This window comes from Heloderma suspectum, chromosome 4, assembly GCF_057233095.1.
Source record: "Heloderma suspectum isolate Gila_16-S chromosome 4, 16-S_ref, whole genome shotgun sequence".
NCBI classification, from domain to species: Eukaryota; Metazoa; Chordata; class Lepidosauria; order Squamata; family Helodermatidae; genus Heloderma; species Heloderma suspectum.
In genome coordinates, this window is record NC_139461.1 from 40,891,166 (window position 1) to 40,911,024 (window position 19,859).

The 19,859-nt window shown below is 42.0% G+C and overlaps 1 protein-coding gene across 12 annotated transcripts in view; it reads right to left on the reverse strand.

Moving 5' to 3' along the window:
• Window positions 1-19,859, reverse strand: part of VPS13B (vacuolar protein sorting 13 homolog B) — a 623,510-nt gene that overhangs the window by 582,892 nt on the left and 20,759 nt on the right. The window contains exon 2 of one of the 12 annotated variants that reach the window (XM_084849033.1): window positions 5,056-5,322. The exons of the other annotated variants lie outside the window; for them this stretch is intronic. The gene's annotated coding sequence lies outside the window, so the exon portion shown is untranslated. The remainder of the gene's footprint in view (window positions 1-5,055; window positions 5,323-19,859) is intronic. 12 annotated transcript variants of the gene reach the window in all.

Here is a 19,859-nt window from a genome sequence, read left to right on the forward strand (position 1 = left end):
TCTGGTGAGTTGTATCACAGGCTAGCTCAGAATAGATGTGTATGCATTTGCAGCAACATATCTACAGTTGCTCAAAACATTTGTTCAAAAGTAAAATCACTAGTATTGCTACCAGGCAGATCCTGGTTTGCTATCCAATTTTGTAAGTAGCACTTAAACCACAGTTTCCTAGTTTAGGCATCATGGGAAACTGTGGCTTAAGAAACTACTATATCCCCACCAAAGCCATCTGTGCAGGAAGGAGCATGTGGGCACAAGGCACATTGCTTAGCACAGGGGAGGGCAACATCTAGCCTGTGGGTTTGCCCAATCCAGCCCATGAGGGTAGGGCATCCTCTGTGGGCCCCTTCCTCAAGCTCAAGCCCTGCCCCCTCCCCAACACCCACTCCCTGTCTAGTGTTTTTTGGTCTGAGAGAATAGCAGAAAAGTGGGTTCCACAGGATACTGAGGCCTTGCACATCCCAAGCAGAACTACAGATTTCTTACATACAAGTTTCTGGCCAGCCATCGTGCTCTGATTGCCTTAATTCCTCGGGGTTAATACTTGCATATTTCAGCTCTTGCTTAAGGACAACAACCACAGAAGCCCCCACCATGCAATATTTTACACTGATTTGTAACCATGTTTAAATAGAAGGAAAAATAAAGAACTCAATGTCTTTTAAAGCTGTGCAACCCTGAAAACCTAATATTGTGTAAGCAGGCATGCCTACATGACTCATCTGTCACCTATGTTTAAGACAATCACCAAATCCCCCTGGCTATCTTGCTCACCTGACCTATGATAGCCAGAGATATGCACTCATCAACTCCCATCCTTTCCTCATTTTAGGAAAAAAAGAGGAGCCCATTGTCTTCTTTCTTCCCTTAATATCTACCACCTAAAAATCCATTTTCCAACATCCATGAGCAATCTTAGAAGACTTGTTTTGTTTTATTGTGATTACTAGATCCTGACAGAAGAGGGATACAAACAGTAACCCAAATCCATAGAACACAAAGAGGGAGAGGAATCCTTCCATTCTTTCTTCTCAGAAGAGCAACCCCCTTTCTCCTGTTTCCCCTTCTTTTCCACAGAAGGAGCTCAACAGAGCTTCCCATCACTTCACAAGTCAGAAGATATGGAGAGGTAAATCTTTGCATTATCTTCTATTTTCCTTCTAAGTAATCCATAGGAAAATTATTCTCTTTTCCTCCTTGTTTCCTAATATTCCATCCCATTCCAAACTCCAAAAGCCCTTGGCTTTGAGACCTCCCTGTTGCTCTTTTACGCCTCTCTATCCACTTTCCTCCCAAACCCCTGCATTTGCTCTAGCCCCCTCCTCCAAACTCTCTCACAATTCCCCAAAAGAGTCTGTTTCAGAAAAAATAAGTTTAGGGTGGCAGTTTTAGTGTGAAATATACCATTATTTCTTTCAGAGATCTTAACATATGGGACACAGCTCACCCACGTAGATGTATACTTTGCCCCTTCTGTGCCCCGCCCCCAATTTTTTTCCTGGTGCCACCACTGTTTAAAGGAGAACCTGGATATAGTGGACATTACAGAAACCTGGTGGAATGCAGAGAACTAGTGGGATATGTTCATCTCTGGATATAAACCCTCCAGAAAGCCAGGAAAGGGCGTACTGGGAGAGGTGTTGCTCTGTATGTCAAAGAGGGCATAGTATTGACCAGACTAGAACACCTAAAAGGGGCAGACTCTTCCACAGAAGCACTGCGGGTGACAATACCAGGCTCCAAACCTAATTTAGTGGTTGGAACAGGCTATTGTCCCCCAGACCAGAATGCTCAAGGTGACCTTGAAATGGAAAATCAGGGAGGCCTCCAAATGAGGAAGTCTTGTAATAATGGGTGACTTCAATTACCCCCAAAATGACTGGATAAATGCATGTTCCAGTCACGACAAAGAGGTTAAATTTCTTGATGCCCTAAACGACTGTACCCTAGAACAGCTGGTCATGGAATGAACCAGAGGGGAAGCGACCCTGGATTTAATCCTAAATAGTGTTACCCAGGACATAGTATGAGATGTAAATGTTGTGGAACAAACTGGAAACACAGACCACAGTGCTCTCAGATTTAATATATATATTAGAAACTTGCACAGGAAGTCCTACACAGTCACATTTGACTTCAAAAGAGGAAACTTCTCTAAAATGAGGGAACTGGTGAAAAGGAAATTGAAACGGGGAGTCAAGAGGGTTAAATCTCTTCAAAATACTTGGGAGGTTACTCGAAACAACAATAATAGAAGCTCAGCTAAAATGTATACCACAGGTTAGGAAAGGTAGTATCAAGTCCAAGAGGTCATCGGCATGGTTAACGAGCAGTGTCAAGGAAGCTATTAGAGAAAAGAAGGCTTCCTTCAGAAAATGGAAGTCTTCCCAAATTAGGAAAACAAAAAGGAGCACAAGCCTGCACAAAGGCGATGCAAGCAGAGAATAAGAGATGCAAAAAAACAATTTGGAGAGCATATAACTAAAAATATCAAGGGCAACAATAAAGAATACTTTATTCTTTAATAATCAGAAGCAGGAAACCAGCTAGGGAGGCAGTTGGACCACTGGATGACAACGGAGTTAAAGGAGTACTGAAGGAGAACAAGGAGATTGCAGAGAAGCTGAATGAATTCTTTTCATCGGTCTTCATTGCAGAAGATATAGGACAAATACCTGTGCCTGAACTGAAGTTTTCAGGAAGAGAGTCTGAGGAACTGAGGCAAATAGTGGTGACAAAAGATGAGGTTCTCAACCTTATTGACAAATTCGAAGTAAATAAATCACCAGGCCCAGATGGTATCCATCCTAGAGTTCTTAAACAACTCAAATATGAAATTGCTGATCTTCTAACCAAATTATGCTACATGTCCCTAAGATCAGCCTCTGTACCAGAGGACTGGAAGATGGTCAATGTAACACCAATTTTTAAAAAGGGATCCAGGGGATATCCGGGAAATTATAGGCCGGTTAGCTTAACGTCTGTTCCAGGTAAATTGATTGAAAGCATTATTAAAGATAAAATTAGTAGGTATATAGAAAGACAAGCCCTGCTGAAAAAGAATCAACATGGCTTCCGTAAAGGTAAGTCCTGTCTCACCAACCTTTTAGAGTTCTGTGAGAGTGTCAATAAGCATGTCAATAAGCATGTAGACAGGGGTGATCCAGTAGATATTGTTTACTTGGACTTCCAAAAGACTTTTGACAAAGTTTCTCACCAAAGATTCCTGAGCAAACTTACCAGTCATGGAATAAGAGGAGAGGTCCTCTTATGGATCAGTAACCAGTTAAAGAACAGAAAGCAGAGAGTAGGAATAAATGGTAAATTTTCCCAATGGAGGGATGTAAATAGTGGGGTCCCTCAGGGATCTGCATTAGGACCAATGCTTTTCAACTTGTTCATAAACGATCTGGAATTAGGAGTGAGCAGCGAAGTGGCCAAGTTTGCCGATGACAACAAATTTTTTAGGACGGTTAAAACAAAAAGGGATCTCTCCAAACTGGGAGAATTGGCATCCAAATGGTAAATGCAGCTCAATGTACACAGATGTAAAGTGATGCACATTGGGACAAAAAATCCCAACTTCAAGTATAACCTGATGCGATCTGAGCTAGTGGTGATCAACCAAGAAAGAGATCTTGGGGTTGTGGTGGACAGCTCGATGTAAATGTCAACTCAATGTGCGGCCACTGTAAAAAAGGCAAACTCCATTTGTCAGGGTTCCCCTTATGACCTGGATCCCCTGAGCAACTCCTTAAGGATCTCTCGCCTCCTTAAGAGTCCTACCTTCCATCTTTTAAATGTCCCCTTCCCAATAACGTGGGGTTTAGGCTGTAGATGTGAGGTGATTGGCACTCCAGACACTTGGGTTTTAACCACAACAGATTACTGGTAATTTAAAGCAAGCAATTTCCAATAAAAGGTATTTAAGGAATAGAACTGAGTGGTACAAAAGGCATTAAGAGAAAATAAAGGTAGGAAAAACACAAGTTCCTTTATCCTAGCTGCACTTCTCCAGGCTGCGTCTTCATGCTCTGGTCTTCCTCTCTCACTCACTCACTGGCTCTCTCTCTCTCCCTCTTCATTCCCCCACCTCAACCAAAAGTACTGTTTCAAACCTGAAGAAATGAAACCTAACTCAGGAAAATGAAACTTTACCAAGGAAATGGAACTACTCTTCTCAGGGATACCCCCGCCCAAAAACAAAAACCCGAGGCTTCTAGGCCTGACCTTTTTACTTGCTTCTGTAGGCCTCAACCCCCACAGCACGTTAGGCAAAATTAGGAAGGGAATTAAGAATAAAACTGCCAGTATCATACTGTCTCTATACAAATCTATGCTGTGATCACACTTAGAATACTATGTTCAGTTCTGGTCACCACACCTAAAAAAAGATACTGTAATGCAGGAAAAAGTGGAGAAAAGGGCAACTAAAATATCAAGGGGCTGGAGCAACTCCTGAGGTGTACAAAATTATGCATGGTGTAGAGAATGTGGATACGGAGACATTCTTCTCCCTCTCTCATAATATTAGAACCCAGGGACATCCCATGAAGCTGATTGGTGGAAGATTCAGGACAGATAAAAGCAAGTACTTCTTCACACAGCGCATAGTTAAATTATGGGATTTACTACCACAAGACTCGTGATGGTCACCAATTTGGATGGCTTTAAAAGGGGGTTAGAAAAATTTATGGAGGAGAACATTATCAATGGCTACTAGTCCTGATGGTTATGTGCTACCTCCAGTATGAGAGGCAGTACGCCTATGTACACCAGTTGCTGGGTAACATGGGCGTGAGGGTGATGTTGCACTCATGTCCTGCTTGCGGGTTCCTAGTTGACAGCTGGTGGCCACTGTGTGAACAGAATGCTGGACTAGATGGCCCTTGGTCTGATCAAGCATGGCTCCTCTTATGTTCTTAAGATACTTAAATCAAAGCCTCATCTCTAACACTCAGTATACTTGCAATTGTTTTAACAAAACAAAGGCATTCGTACATAACATTTCATAAATTTGCCAAACAATACAACATTACATAATGTAGTACTTACCAAACTGCTGACAGCAAACAAATTAACCAGGCTATCAGACCTGCATTTCACAACAGGGAGAAATGTAATGACAGAAGAAACATCCAACTGAACTTTGAATTAATCACCTGCTTCATCCAATCTCTTAACCATGGTTAAGAGATTAAAATCCCAATCCCTGAAGAAATTATAAATGTAAGGACATATATCATTGGCCTAGTGCAGATAAAATGAGTGACTCCACCTTTTATTGTAATGCATGAGGAAATCTGTAACTGTCAATTGGACCTGTAAAAGGTACATAAAACAAAATAAAGGACCTTTTAAATCAAATCACATTACAGACTTTTCCACTCCAAAAATCCATTCATTCATTATATTTCTATACTGCCCCATAGCCAAAGCTCTCTGGTCGGTTCACAGAAAGTAAAAGCCATTAAACTACAATATAATAAAATATAAATCCATTCACATAATAACATTGAACAAATAACACACATCAACAACATATATCTAAAACAAAAAAAATCAGCCAGAGACAATCAAGACTCATTATACGCTGCCAAATGCCTGAGAGAAGAGGGCAGTTTTAACCTGGCACTGAAAAGATGACAATGTTGGTGCCAGGCGGGCCTTGACAGGGAGATTATTCCATTAATGGGGGGCCATCACCAAGGAGGCCCTCTCCCTTGTTGCTGCCCTCCAAGCCTCCCTTGGAGGAGGCTCCCAGAGGAGGGCCTTAGATGCAGAGCATAGTGTGTGGGACAGTTCATGCCGGGAGAGACATTCCATCAGGTACTGTGGTCCTGAGCTGTGCAGGGCTTTATAGGTCAAAACCAGCACTCTGAATGGTGCTTGGAAGCATATAGGCAGCCAGTGCAAGCGGGCCAGAATCGGTCTTATTCTTGATTATACCCTGTGTGCAACTACTACTTCTGCTATAGAAAAGCATTAACACACATACCAAGTGTAACTCTTCTTTAAACTATCATCAAATGAGAAAAAGCCACTTCCTCTGAGATAAAACTTTAAATGCATTGCCTCACTTTGTCAATGTTAAACTGCAACAATCTCTACAAAACCTCTACAAAATATAATGAGACACTAAGGGCCAGAATTTGATCTGTTCTAAACTAGTATAAATCTGGAATAATTCCAGTATAAATCACTGACGATATTCCAGATATACACAAGAATACTAGGCATTAAGCTTGGTATGAAATTCCTGAAAGCATGCCAAAAAAGCAACTAAATCCCTCTTCAATCTGCTTGGAAATAGAGATGCTGACTTATTTCCTTGCTATGATCTTAAAACTCACCATCATTCAAAAGCACAGGACAACTATAATTGTCAAAGTTACATTACTAATATGATCCTCAAAAGTCATGCTTGTAAATAGCAACTGGGATTCAGGCAAGTAAGAAAACTGAGTAGTCACACTACCCTCTCCTGCAGACGTCACCTCTCAAGTAACTAACTTTCTAAGGGCACAATCCTATGCATGTTTAGACAGAGAAAAGGCCAGCATGGCTGGCTGGGGAACGCTAGGAATTGTAGGCCTTTTCTCTGTCTAAACATAGATAGGATTGCACTCTTAATGTGCTTTTTATTTGCTTTTCCCATTTCATATCTTATCCTACTCACTTCTTAATAATTGGCATGCCAAACCTTTTTTGCCTTGGAAATAAAACTATGTAGATGACATCAAAACAGAATCCAGCTTCCCTTTCCAGAACATTTCACAATTTGCAATAGAAATCTTGCATGTATTTTTACTGAAGTGTTTTTACATTTTTCCAACTACAAACTTGAAGTTTTCCACATTCCTCATTAGTACTCATTTGTTCTTCATGTAAATTGAGCAAGTACAAGGATCTGGTTGCTTTAAAGGTAAAATAAATTGCTAAAATAGTACACTTAAGGCAAAGCGTAAGGCTTTCTGGCAAGTTTTAAATTCTGGAGATAAAATTATGAAGCATTTAGAATTCGAATGAGCTACATATGATACCACATCCCTCTTCCACCATAGTTTGTATGTTCGTATTCATAATTAGCCAAATAATTTTGCCAGTAAAACCTAGATACCAGAGAGCTTCAGTTACTGGGCAGTATAGAAATGTAATAAATAAATAAATAAATAAATAACAGCAATTGATCTTGGCTTTCCTTCACTGTTATCTTCAGTTTCCTCAAGTCAAGCACTATTCAAATTTGAAAGAAAGCAGGGATCTGTTTTTAACTTATGTTATTCTCTAGGGCACCATGAATGCTAACTGGCTATGTTAATGGTAATAACAACAAACACTATTGTAACATAGATAGGCCTGGCAGCACCATTAAGCAGCTGCTGATGGTCCAACACCACCATCTTGCCACTGCCTTTACCCCTTGTTTCATGGTACCAGTGCTGCTTCCAGTTCTTTTGTCCAAAGTAATGCTACAGCCTCCACCTCTCTCTCCCTGCAGGACACCTGTCCACAGATAGGGGTGGGAATATGAGAGAGGGTGTCAGGGTGGACACTGAGCCCATAGAATCCCAAAGTAGTTCTGATTCTGAGGAAGAGCAGTCGCTCCTGGGAGAGGAGCGCGCTCCTCTTTCCCAGGGCCAACAGCTGATGGAGATTCCTCCCACCAGCATTCCTAGTTTAGTTAGCAGTCCAGGGAGTGACCAAGCACAGATAGCAGACTTGGTGGATGCGCGACACAGACGCAGAGAGTGGTGCCAGATGGAGGGCGCGGAAAGGAGGTGAAGTGCCAGGTTGGCGCGCAAACAACAGCTGCGCCCAGAGGCTCCAAGGGAAAAGGAGAGGGACTCTCCCTAGTCCTTAAGTTCAGGGGTCTGCCAGTAATTCCCTTTCAAACGGGGACCAACTGTTCCAACTTAGGGCATAGGTACTGTGCTGCTCAGATCTAGTTGCAAACGGTATAGTTGTTAAGTTGTAAAAGAAGAATAAAGCTTTGAAAGGAATCCCTTTGTCTGTGTCTGGACTTAGCTACTGGATTAGACTGAGAGAGCCCTCCAAGGAGCCCTTGACAGGGGGGATCTCAGGACACCTGTCACCCATGGCATGGCAGAGGGGCCCATGGAAACCTGAAGCCAGTCCTCATTACAGACAAAACTGAAAAACATTCTCCTGTATCTTCTGGATGACATTCTAGAACCTTTGGGTAAACTCTAATCCCTGGGCTGCAGACAGCGTCCAATCCAGGTGATCCTCTCCAGCGGGGCTGGGGGCCACTATCCTGCTTCCCCAGACCACCCCTACACAGTACTGGTTTAGCCGATTTCTCTAAGAACTCGATTGAGCTCAGCAGTTTTTTTTCCTGCATTATTAAAGTTCATTATTAAAGTACATTATTGAAGTACTCCTGCATTATTCAAAAGTACTCTACAGACTGAGGTACAACTTGGAGTTTGGGATGCTTAAAGTGTATTCCTATATATGTTTATTCACATGTTAGTCCTACTGTGTTCAATGAAGCTCATTCCCTAGTAAAATCATGTAGGATTGCAGTCTTAAGTTCTACTGAAAAATCAATGAATCTTCACTCGTGATTATTCAAATAATGGCAACTAATTGTTTTAAGAACCTGTTTTAAAGGAATGGATATGTTCCTTTTAAAACCCCTTGCATGCTGTTCATCATACATCAATTATTTAAATAAGGTTATGCTACTTTCCAGTCAACAGCTAAAAAGTAGTAAAGCTAAAGCTAATGCTAACACTAAACACTCCTTTGCTACAATCATGATTTCATTAACAGATCAGCTCATCATAAACAGACTACATTTTTTCCATTTTAAGATTTCAGATTGCTACACAAAGTAACATACTAATTAGGACTCCAATACATCTGCAACTACATCTCCATGACCCACCAAGACAGCTGCACTCTTGTGGGACAATGACATTTACGAATTCCTGACAAATGCATGAGATCCGGAGCTAAAGCATTATCGGTTGAGGGGATATAGCTACAGAATGCACTCCCTCAGGAACTCAAACACTTGGAATTCAAGCAACTTTAGGACATATGGCAAAACCCTCTTCTTTGATAAAATTTCTTCAACAAGAGAAATAAATTTCAATTTTAAGAAGATTCTAAACATTCTTTCCCAAGAGCAGCTTCCTAAAAGCAATAAAAGGAAATATGGACAAGATTCAGTAGAGCCTACCATGCAAGTAAAGATGTGAAAATTAAATTGCTTAAGTACTGAGGAAAATGGTAGAATGATGTGGTGTGGTTTTTCCTGCACAGAACTGCACAGTTATGGCTAAGCAAGTGGCAAGAAAATTAAGGCATCAAGCTAAGGAAACTTTATCTGGCTTTAATTTTTTTTTAAGTCTTCTGCACTGCATATCGGACCATAACATTTTTTTAGACAAAGAATGTCTAATTTTAACAAATGTGGCATATTATGTGGTTAACAAATTCACCATCAAATTCACCTTCTGATGATTTTCTAGTATTATAAAATACATATTGTTGGCAGCATAGTCTATAGCCCTGTGAAGAAATAAATAGTGGATTTCTTAGTTGTGGTTAGGGAGGGCCCAGTGAATGGCCTGTGAACACCTGATGCTACAGGATTGCTGAAGCTGAGGAGGGATGGACCTGATCAGTCCTTTAGATGAGAATTGAGAGCCCCTCCCCTTCATGGATCACTGCCTTGTTGTGGCGAAGGGGCTTGCGTAACTCAGTGAAGCCATAAGCTATGCCGTGCAGGGCCACTCAGGACGGACAGGTCATGGCAGAGAGTTCTGACAAAATGTGGTCCACTGGAGAAGGAAATGGCAACCCACTCCAGTACTCTTGCCAAGAAAACCCCATGGAACGTATCACAAGGCTAAAAGATATGATGCCGGAAGATGAGCCCCTCAGGTCAGAAGGTGTCCAATATACTACTGGGGAAGAGCCGAGGGTATTTCCAAGTAGCGCCAGAAAGAGTGAAGCGGCTGGGCCAAAGCCGAAAGGACACTCAGCTATGGATGTGTCTGGTGGTGAAAAGAAAATCCGATGCTGTAAAGAACAATATTGTTTAGGAACCTGGAATGTCAGATCAATGAATCAAGGTAAGCTGGAGGTGGTCAAACATGAGATGGCAAGCGAACTAAAATGGACAGGCATGGGCGAATTTAATTCAGGTGACCATCATATCTACTATTGTGGGCAAGAATCCCTTAGAAGAAATGGAGTAGCACTCATAGCCAACAAAAGGGTTGGAAAAGCAGTACTGGGGTACAATCTCAAAAACGATAGAATGGTCTCAGTACGAATCCAAGGCAAACCATTCAACACCACAGTAATTCAAGTCTATGCCCCAACCACTGAGGCCGAAGAAGCTGAGGTTGATCGGTTCTATGAAGACCTACAACACCTTCTACAACTAACACCAAAAAAAGATGTCTTCTTCATCATAGGGGATTGGAATTCTGAAGTAGGAAGTCAAGAAATCACTGGGATAACAGGCAGGCATAGCCTTGGTGTACAAAATGAAGCAGGACAAAAGCTAATAGAGTTTTGCCAAGAGAACACGCTGATCATAGCAAACACTCTTTTCCAACAGCACAAGAGACGACTCTACACATGGACATCACCAGATGGTCAATATCGAAATCAGGTTGATTATGTCCTTTGCAGCCAAAGATGGAGAAGCTCTATACAGTCAGTCAAAACAAGACCTGGAGCTGACTGTGGCTCAGATCATGAGCTGCTTCGTGCAAAATTTTGGCTTAAATTGAAGAATGTAGGGAAAACCACTAAACCTTTCAGGTATGACCTAAATCATATCCCTTATGAATATACAGTGGAGGTGAGGAATAGATTTAAGGGATTAGACCTAATGGACAGAGTGCCTGAGGAACTATGGACGGAGGTCCGTAACATTGTTCAGGAGGCAGCAGTGAAAACCATCCCAAAGAAAAAGAAATGCAAGAAAGCAAAGTGGCTGTCTGATGAGGCTTTACAAGTAGCTGAGGAAAGAAGGGAAGCGAAAAGCAAGGGAGAAAGGGGAAGATATATGCAACTGAATGCAGAGTTCCAGAGAATAGCAAGGAGAGACAAGAAGGCCTTCTTAAATGAACAATGCAAAGAAATCGAGGAAAACAACAGACGGGGTGGAAAGAATACACAGAAGAACTATACAGGAAAGATCTGAATGTCCCTGATAGCCATGATAGTGCAGTCACTGAACTTCAGCCGGACATCCTAGAGAGTGAAGTCAAGTGGGCTTTAGGAAGCATTAGTAACAACAAAGCTAGCGGAGATGACAGTATTCCAGCTGAGCTATTTAAAATCCTAAAAGATGATGCTGTTAAAGTGCTGCATTCAATATGCCAACAAATTTGGAACACTCAACAATGGCCGCAAGACTGGAAAAGGTCAGTTTACATTCCAATTCCAAAGAAGGGCAATGCCAAAGAGTGTTCAAACTACCGCACAATTGCGCTCATTTCACATGCCAGCAAGGTGATGCTCAAAATCCTACAAGCTAGGCTTCAGCAGTATGCGAACCGAGAACTACCGGAAGTACAAGCTGGGTTTCGAAGAGGCAGAGGAACTAGAGATCAAATCACCAACATTCGCTGGATCATGGAGAAAGCAAGGGAATTCCAGAAAAACGTCTATTTCTGCTTCATTGACTACGCTAAAGCCTTTGATTGTGTGGATCACAACAAACTGTGGCAAATTCTTAAAGTGATGGGAGTACCAGACCACCTTACCTGTGTCCTGAGAAACCTGTACGAGGGTCAAGAAGCAACAGTAAGAACCAGACATGGAACAACCGAGTGGTTCAAAATTGGGAAAGGAGTACGACAAGGCTGCATATTGTCACCCTGCTTATTTAACTTATATGCAGAGTACATCATGAGAAACACCGGGTTGGATGAATCAGAGGTCGGAATTAAGACTGCTGGGAGAATTATCAACAACCTCTGATATGCAGACGATACCACCCTAATGGCAGAAAGCGAAGAGGATCTCAAGAGCCTCTTGTTGAGGGTGAAAGAGGAGAGTGCAAAAGCTGGTTTGAAACTCAACATTAAAAAAACTAAGATCATGGCATCTGGCCCCATCACTTCCTGGCATATAGAAGGGGAAGAAATGGAAGCAGTGACAGATTTTATTTTCTTGGGCTCCAAGATCACCGCAGACGGTGACTGAAGCCATGAAATTAAAAGACGCTTGCTCCTTGGGAGGAAAGCTATGGCAAACCTAGACAGCATAGTCAGAAGCAGAGACATCACCTTGCCGACAAAGGTCCGCATAATCAAAGCTATGGTTTTCCCAGTAGTAATGTATGGCTGTGAGAGCTGGACTATAAGGAAGGCTGAGCGCCGAAGAATTGATGCTTTCGAACTGTGATGCTGGAGAAGACTCTTACGAGTCCCCTGGACTGCAAGGAGGTCAAATCAGTCCATCCTAAAGGAAATCAGCCCTGAGTGCTCATTGGAAGGACAGATACTGAAGCTGAAGCTCAAATATTTTGGCCACCTAATGCGAAGAGAAAACTCTCTGGAAAAGACCCTGATGCTGGGAAAGACTGAAGGCAAAAGGAGAAGGGGACGGCAGAGGATGAGATGGCTAGATAGCATCACCGATGCGATGAATATGAACTTGAGCACACTCCAGGAGAGAGCGCAGGACAGGAAGGCCTGGTGTGCTATGGTCCATGGGGTCATGAAGAGTCGGACATGACTGAACGACTGAACAACAACAACGAGAGCCCCTTGAGAAGAAGGACATAAGTAAAATAAAATTTACTGAAAAGGAAAAAAAGCAATCTGTGGTTAAGCAATGGGAAGCAGGCCACAGCAATATATGCACTCTCTCCCTCCCACTCTCCCTCTGTTGAAGTGTGAATTTCCTCCTGCCAGATTTGACTGGGGTTAACCATGACACCAACAGCAATATTATCTACCATAGGAACCCTGGTTAGCTTTAACTCAGCAATACTAACCATGGCTTCCCGCTTAACAGTAGATCTGAAATCAGCTTTAAATAATGTTTTTGATTCGGTGTTAAGTGAACACTGTAGTTATCCTAAATGTGGTTAAGACTGCTGCCAAAGTAAGAGCAAACCATCATTAGGCTTAGCAGCAAAGGAGTGCGTGTTTTTTGTGCTCCAGAAAGGAAAGGATGACACAATTCCATGTATTCTACAGACCACTTGTCATTGCTTCCCAGTGGCAAAGCAATCTGCAGCATTATTTCTGCCCTGGCCAAAAGTGAGGGAAATACCTAATCCATCTTAAGTGAACCTTGCAGTACTATGCTGAAATTGTCAGCTTACCATATTTAAACATGAACCTGTAACTCTAAAAAGGAAAATTATGAAGATTTTTCACTTCCCCTCAAAATCTGGGTAATGTATACAAGCATGTTTAAAATGCTATAATTGTCAATACTACAGTTGTTTTTCTTTTAACTTTTTATAGCAAAATACATAAAATCTTTAGTTTTATATGTTATCGTTCTGCCAGCATACAAATATGTTTTTATTTAGGGAGGCCTTTATATAAGCTGGTCTGTTGCTAAAGGGAGTTTTAATTGATTGGTGCTGTTTATTTCTTTTATTGTTGTTTTTAACTTATCCGTTTTTAATAGTATGTATTAATTAAGATTTTGTTTTTAATCTGGATTCTATTGTTAGCCACCTTAAATGCCATTTTTTGGGAGAAAGGTGGGATATAAATAGGCTAGATCCATACTTTAAGGCACTGCATGTCAAATTTGTAAATGCTTAAGACTTGTTGAGATTTACATAACCAAAGTGTTTTAATGTTTTAAGAGTCCTTGGGGCCTTCCTCTATCTTCTTTCATGTTGCTTTTAAGATATGCAGTTCCCTCACTTCTTCAAGCCAAATCATATTCTTGCAAAATTCATTTTTCACATGTGTTTCAGATTTTGTCTGTTTGTAAAGACTTAAGCATATAATTTATACTTTGAATTGTTCCCTCCTTCATCCATAATTTTGTTCAGTTTCTGTTGCTGATTTTGTTTGTTTTTCTTTTCTTGGAACATATTTTGTGCCGCTTTTAGTCACCCATTGTAAATTTAGAACTATTTTAGAGGCAATCTTCTTTGCTTTATTAGTGTAGAGAATCAATTTTTTTTTCTTGTATAATCTCTTTGAACTTCTGATTAAGCTCCCTCTTTTATCTGGAAGAATCTTCCTACTTTCATGCCTCATAGCATGCTAGAAAATAGAACTATCTTAAAAATGTACGTTTAATAGTTGTACATTCTGTGATGCCTTGAAACAAAGGATTAGAACAAGTACTGAACAATCCTCACAGTAACAGAACTAATGAAGGAAGTATTCAAAAATTACTACAGTTCCAAAATCTATTGGCCTCAACTCCCACCTATACTGTCTGTAGACATAAAAGACCAGAATAATTTTATCTTGCCTCCTTAGAGTAAGGGGCAAGTGTGGCAGAGAGAGTCCACCTTTTGAACGCTTGCAATCATAAACCTTGCAATGGCTGTTCCTTTGAAATGTTGAAACACGATAGCCGAATAAAGAACAAATGAGAGGGTGTGTCCTTCTGAATTAAAGGAAATCACACCAAGATGCTTTGGTATTTCTTGCATCTTTTAATACAGACACAGAAGACTTGCTTCTGATGATATCAATATGTGCTAGGTTACTCAGTCAAATGAACGTACCTCCATGATAGCACACATTGGACCAGTTCGCACAATCAAAACAAGCTGCAGTGGCTTGTTATGCCGGGCATGTACTGTGGCTCACAATTTGCGTAGTCACCGCCTGGAAACAGCTTATCATGTTGTCCGAACCCAGGCAGCATGAGTTGTTGGCAAATTAAACAACCCTCAAATAACCATACAACAGCCCATGGGTTTAAGCCACAGTGGTTTGTTTTGATCATGTGAACTGGGTCATTCTCTGCATGTGCTGGGTTTCAGAAGTGAAAAGATGGGAAGTCCCAGGTTTAACTCTTAGTAACTTCTATTGTAACATGCCAAAGGATTTTCTGGAAGTGATGAAACCCCTGGCTCCTATTAGCTAAGCTGGTACTCACTTAGAATCATCAAAATTATTATTCGATACATTTATATCCCACTTTTCTTCCATCATGGAACTCAAGGCTGCGTTCCCAAACAGTATCCCATCCAGGCAGTGATCAGACCAAAACCTGCTTAGCTTCAGCAAAGCAGCCACATCACGTTCCCTCAGACCTTGAAATGGTGAAAATTATTTTTAAAAATAGCTAGTGACTGAGATCTGTACAAGCCTATTGCCTGTGCACACAGCTCTTCCCTTCACAGCATGCAGCAATTAAATGCTTAAGTCCCCAATTAATGATACTTTCCTAATTTGTCTAAATTAAAAATTATGGGTACCAGGTTCAAAACAAGCCTGGATCTTAAAGCATGGTTTAAAGCTGGATTAAGATCCTGGCTTGTTCTGAACATAGAATCCATACTTTCCTAGTTTGGCCAAAATAGGAAGCTATGGTTAATTAGGGATTTCCAGGTTTAATTCTAAATGCTGCATATCTTGGCTTGAACATGGCCTGAAAGTTGGTAAGAAAAGTGAGAAGGGGCATAAGGGACAAATTGCAGGAGAACTGTGATCAGGATCTACCATGGGGTTATTACTGTTTTGTTTTAACATCAACGTAATTCTGTGGGGCTGTTAATTTGATTAAGCAAGCAGTGCTGGCTGTGTAGATTAAACTTTTCTCCCATGCTATTTCCCCAACTTAAAATTGTCCCCAGTGCTATTTGCCCTGCAGGGGAAAACCCAGGTACAGTGCCCATCTGTTTGGTTTTTTTCTCTGAGAGGCAAGTAGGAGCAGCCAGAGAGGGTACGCAATTTAAAATGGAGTAACACTGCAGGAGGAAAAGTATAACTTCTATCAAATTAGCAGAGGGCTGCTTGGAGTAAAAAGTGTAGTGGTTAGAGTGTTGGACTGGAACTCAGGAAAGCCAGGTTCTAGTCCCCACTTGGCCATGAAGCTCGCTGGGTGACTTTGGTCCAGTCACTCAGCCTAACCTACCTCACAGGGTTGTTGTGAGGATAATATGAAGAGGAGGACTATGTGAGTTGCCTTGGGTTCCTTGCAAAGGGAAAAAGGTGGGATATAAATGTAATAATAAATTCATTTAAAAAAAACCTAAGGGAGATCTTAATCATAAATCTCCTGTATCACATCTACTTTGGCCCTAACACTTCACATTGACTCTAGGGACAGGAAGAGCTGCATGAGCAAGATAAAGCTGAGTGAATTAAGGAAAGAAAAGACAGGTCCCAGGAGTTATATAAAGAAGGGGAGCCAAGAAGCAGGGGCAGAGCCTATGACAGAGGTACTGTTAGCAGGTGGCTTGTCTGCCCGACTGAGTAGAGCTCAACTGCCCTGGAGAGGGTTACACTTCCCCTGGAAGATCAGGCATACACCTTGGGGGTGCTCCTGGATCTATCACTGTCACTTGAAGGCCATGTGGCCCCAGTGGCCTGGAGTGCCTTTATCAGCTTAGGTTGATATGCCAGCTGCAACCCTATCTGGATAAAGATAGCCTAGCAACAGTTCTCCATGCTCTGGTAACCTCCTGGTTGGATTACTGCAATGCCCTGTATGTGGTGCTACCTTTGAAGACGGTTCAGAAACTTCAGTCAGTGCAAAATAGAGCTGCTAGGTTGCTAACTGGGACTGGCTGATTTGATGTGATGCCAGTGCTTCGCCAGCTGCAATGGCTTCCAGTCTATTTCCAAGCCCAATTCAAAGTGTTGGTGTTGACCTTTAAAGCCCTAAACAGCTTGAGACCAGAGTATCTAAAGGCACGTCTCCTCCCACATGTACGGCTTGGACCCTTAGGTCATCTTCAAGGGACCCTCCTCTGGGTGCCCCCAAAGGAAGCTAGCCAGGTGGCTATAAGAGAGAGAGCCTTCTCAGTGTTGGCACACCACTTATGGAATAAAATCCCCAAAGAGATTCACCTGGCACCTACATTGTTCTCTTTTTGGCACCAGGAAAAGACCTTTCTTTTCTCCCAAGCATTTCAGAGACCTAATTCTAATATTATGGCTTTTGAATTATATTGTATTATAGTTTATATTCTTAACTGTTCTGTGGGATTTTAGTTATTTAACTGTTTGTAATCCCCCAGAGAATATTAATTATTGGGTAAATTAAAAATGTAATAAATAAATAAATAAATATGAGCTGGTTATATCTCATATTTGCGTGACACAAATATGCGTGACAGCAAACGCTGGTTTGCGTGACACAAGCATGGTTAACAAGCCATGGTGACTAATTAATCACCCCCGCACATGCCAGTCACATGCTAGCTAATTTCCATAATTACCCTTGCTGAGCACAGATTGTCATGAGCTGCAAACCCAGCAAGGGTAGGTGACTGGGCTGATTTAACAAACCACACAGCAACCCTACAACAGACTTTGGATTCTCAGTGGTTTAACTACCCCACCCACCTACCCCAGGTTGGGACATCACAACAGCCCGCACCTAACAAGGGCAATTAGGGAAACCAGCTGGCATGCACAGGGGTAGTTAACAAACTACCATCGTGTCCTGTGAACCTGGTCAATATGTTAAATGTGCAAGTGCGTTTAATAGTCTTTTTCATTTAAAAATAGATGCCGCAGGAAGAGGAGGCTAAGCAGGATTGGGACCGCAGCAGGTGGGAAGGGGGGGTTTAACCATCAACCCCCTCGAAAAGGCAATTCCCCCTGAGAGGAAAGTTGCTATTAGCATCAAATTAAACAGAACTTTTGGCCCTTTGGTGCAATTTTTTTTAGCATATGAACAGCCTGAAAGAGGGTGCAAATACATTAAGCAGTAAGTGGACACAATAAAGTAACCTCCTTTAATATTCAAATGGCCTGTTTTAATCTGCTGGGACCAATAGAATTAAAAGGCTATGTAATCCAACCTTACTTAGCCCCAATTCTCTCTTTTGAATTAGGGGATGGGCCATGCCTCACAACAAAATTTACCATTGATTCCCACATATTTCAAATGAAGTATTTAATAGCTTCAGAGCTAGAACTTCTTCAGATCCAGAAACTGAAGGGAACTGATCCCTGAACTGTCTCTTTAAAGGAAATATTTGGTTACAAGACCCACTTTGCATTCTCTTTCTCTATCATTGTGAAGCATCTTCAGCTGACTGGCTCCAGAGCTATAGCTTTGTTTTGTTATTTAAATAGTAGCCATCACAGTCCTTGCTTGTGCTTGGAACTGATAAATGTGTTATGCAAGCAGCAGGTTCTTTCCCTTCTAAGAAATCTGTGTTGCTGCAAATTGACACCTACTGGTTCGGCTGATTGCCAGGGGCACTACTTGTAAAGCTTTTACAAGAGGACTCAAGAGAAGGAATCAGTGACTTGTCACAAAATATGTGCTTTCATGTATTTTAAAATGTCTATACATCACTGATTCCAAAATGATGTGCAATATATTAAAACAAATACAAAAGAAGCAACAACAAAAAAGAACAGGACAAAGACTTCATAGAAATACTTATTTCATTTAGGTCTTGAACCAAATCTGTGTGGCTCTGATAAGTACCACAACATTATAATCACATACAATTTGTTAAGTTCAGAAACAGGACCGAGAAGTGGGGACCTGCAAAGTCTTTCATTGCCTGCAACCCTGTACTGCAATCAGCAGAACATACACAAATTCTTAAGATGTTTCCTGAAATTTGTAAGGTTCCTGCTGGCCACCTCACTTGGGAGCAGGAGAGATCTCCACTTTTTCCTTCATCCCATTCTGCTAGACAGTACGTTTCTCATGCCATATTCCACTTCCCAGCAGGGAGGTCAGCAGTAAGACTGATGGGAGTGCACACTTGGACCCCAAGAACATGGTCTGGAGTAAGGGGGCAAATGTGTAAACTAGGGACAGGGAACCAGTAACCTGTGGGCCAAAGCCTTTCTGACTGGCCTGGCAGCCTCTCCTCAGCTCATGAGCACCCAGAGCCCTACACTACTACGAAGTCCAAGTTCTTTTGCAACTGCACGCAACTATTTGAAGCGGTGTCCGCCTCACCATGCCCCGTCACTTTAAATTAACAGAACATATTCCTTCCTGTTAATCCATGTTGGGCTCTCTTGAGACTAAAGCATCGGTTCCAGTTTTTGCTCTGGGCTGCTTTAAGACACCTCCTTCTCTTCTCCAGTTCCCCTTCCCTCCTCCCCCCACCCTCTGTTTCTCTTCCCTGCATAGGGCTGAATTAGTTCCCTTTTCAGTACCACCTCTGCTTGTTCCTGGGATAGGCTGAGGCTTTTGTCCCCACCCATGTTTTTTTTTTCCCCTCCACAGAGCTGGACTGCATCTGAGCGGCTCTGCAAGACAGCAGCAACAGGTCTACCCTGTTCCAAAGGAAAGACCAGATGAGCTGTGATTATTGTTGCTAGGACTAAACTCCACTCTTGCTTGCATTCCTGCAGCTTTACAGCTTTCCCCTCAGCCATCCCCAATCTTTTCTAGTTGCTGCTGCCGCTGCCATCTCTCCTTTCCTAACTTCTGCTGCTTGCTGTGTTGACCCTCCTCCACCCCGCAAACCCACAGCCTGCTTTTCCCTGTTCTTTCCCCTTGTTGCTAATCTTTCATTCCAGCTTGCTAAAATGAAGCAGGATGGATGTGAAGGGGGGGGGGGAGAGAGAAGAGAGAATGTGTTCAAACCAGTGGGTGTAGGGAAGAATGTGTCCAAACCAGTGGGTGTGCATGTGGCATTAGTCCCACCTATTTGTGGCTCCCTGAAGATTAAACATGATGCAATCCAGCCTTTGGGGTGAAAAGAGTTCCCCACCCCTGGT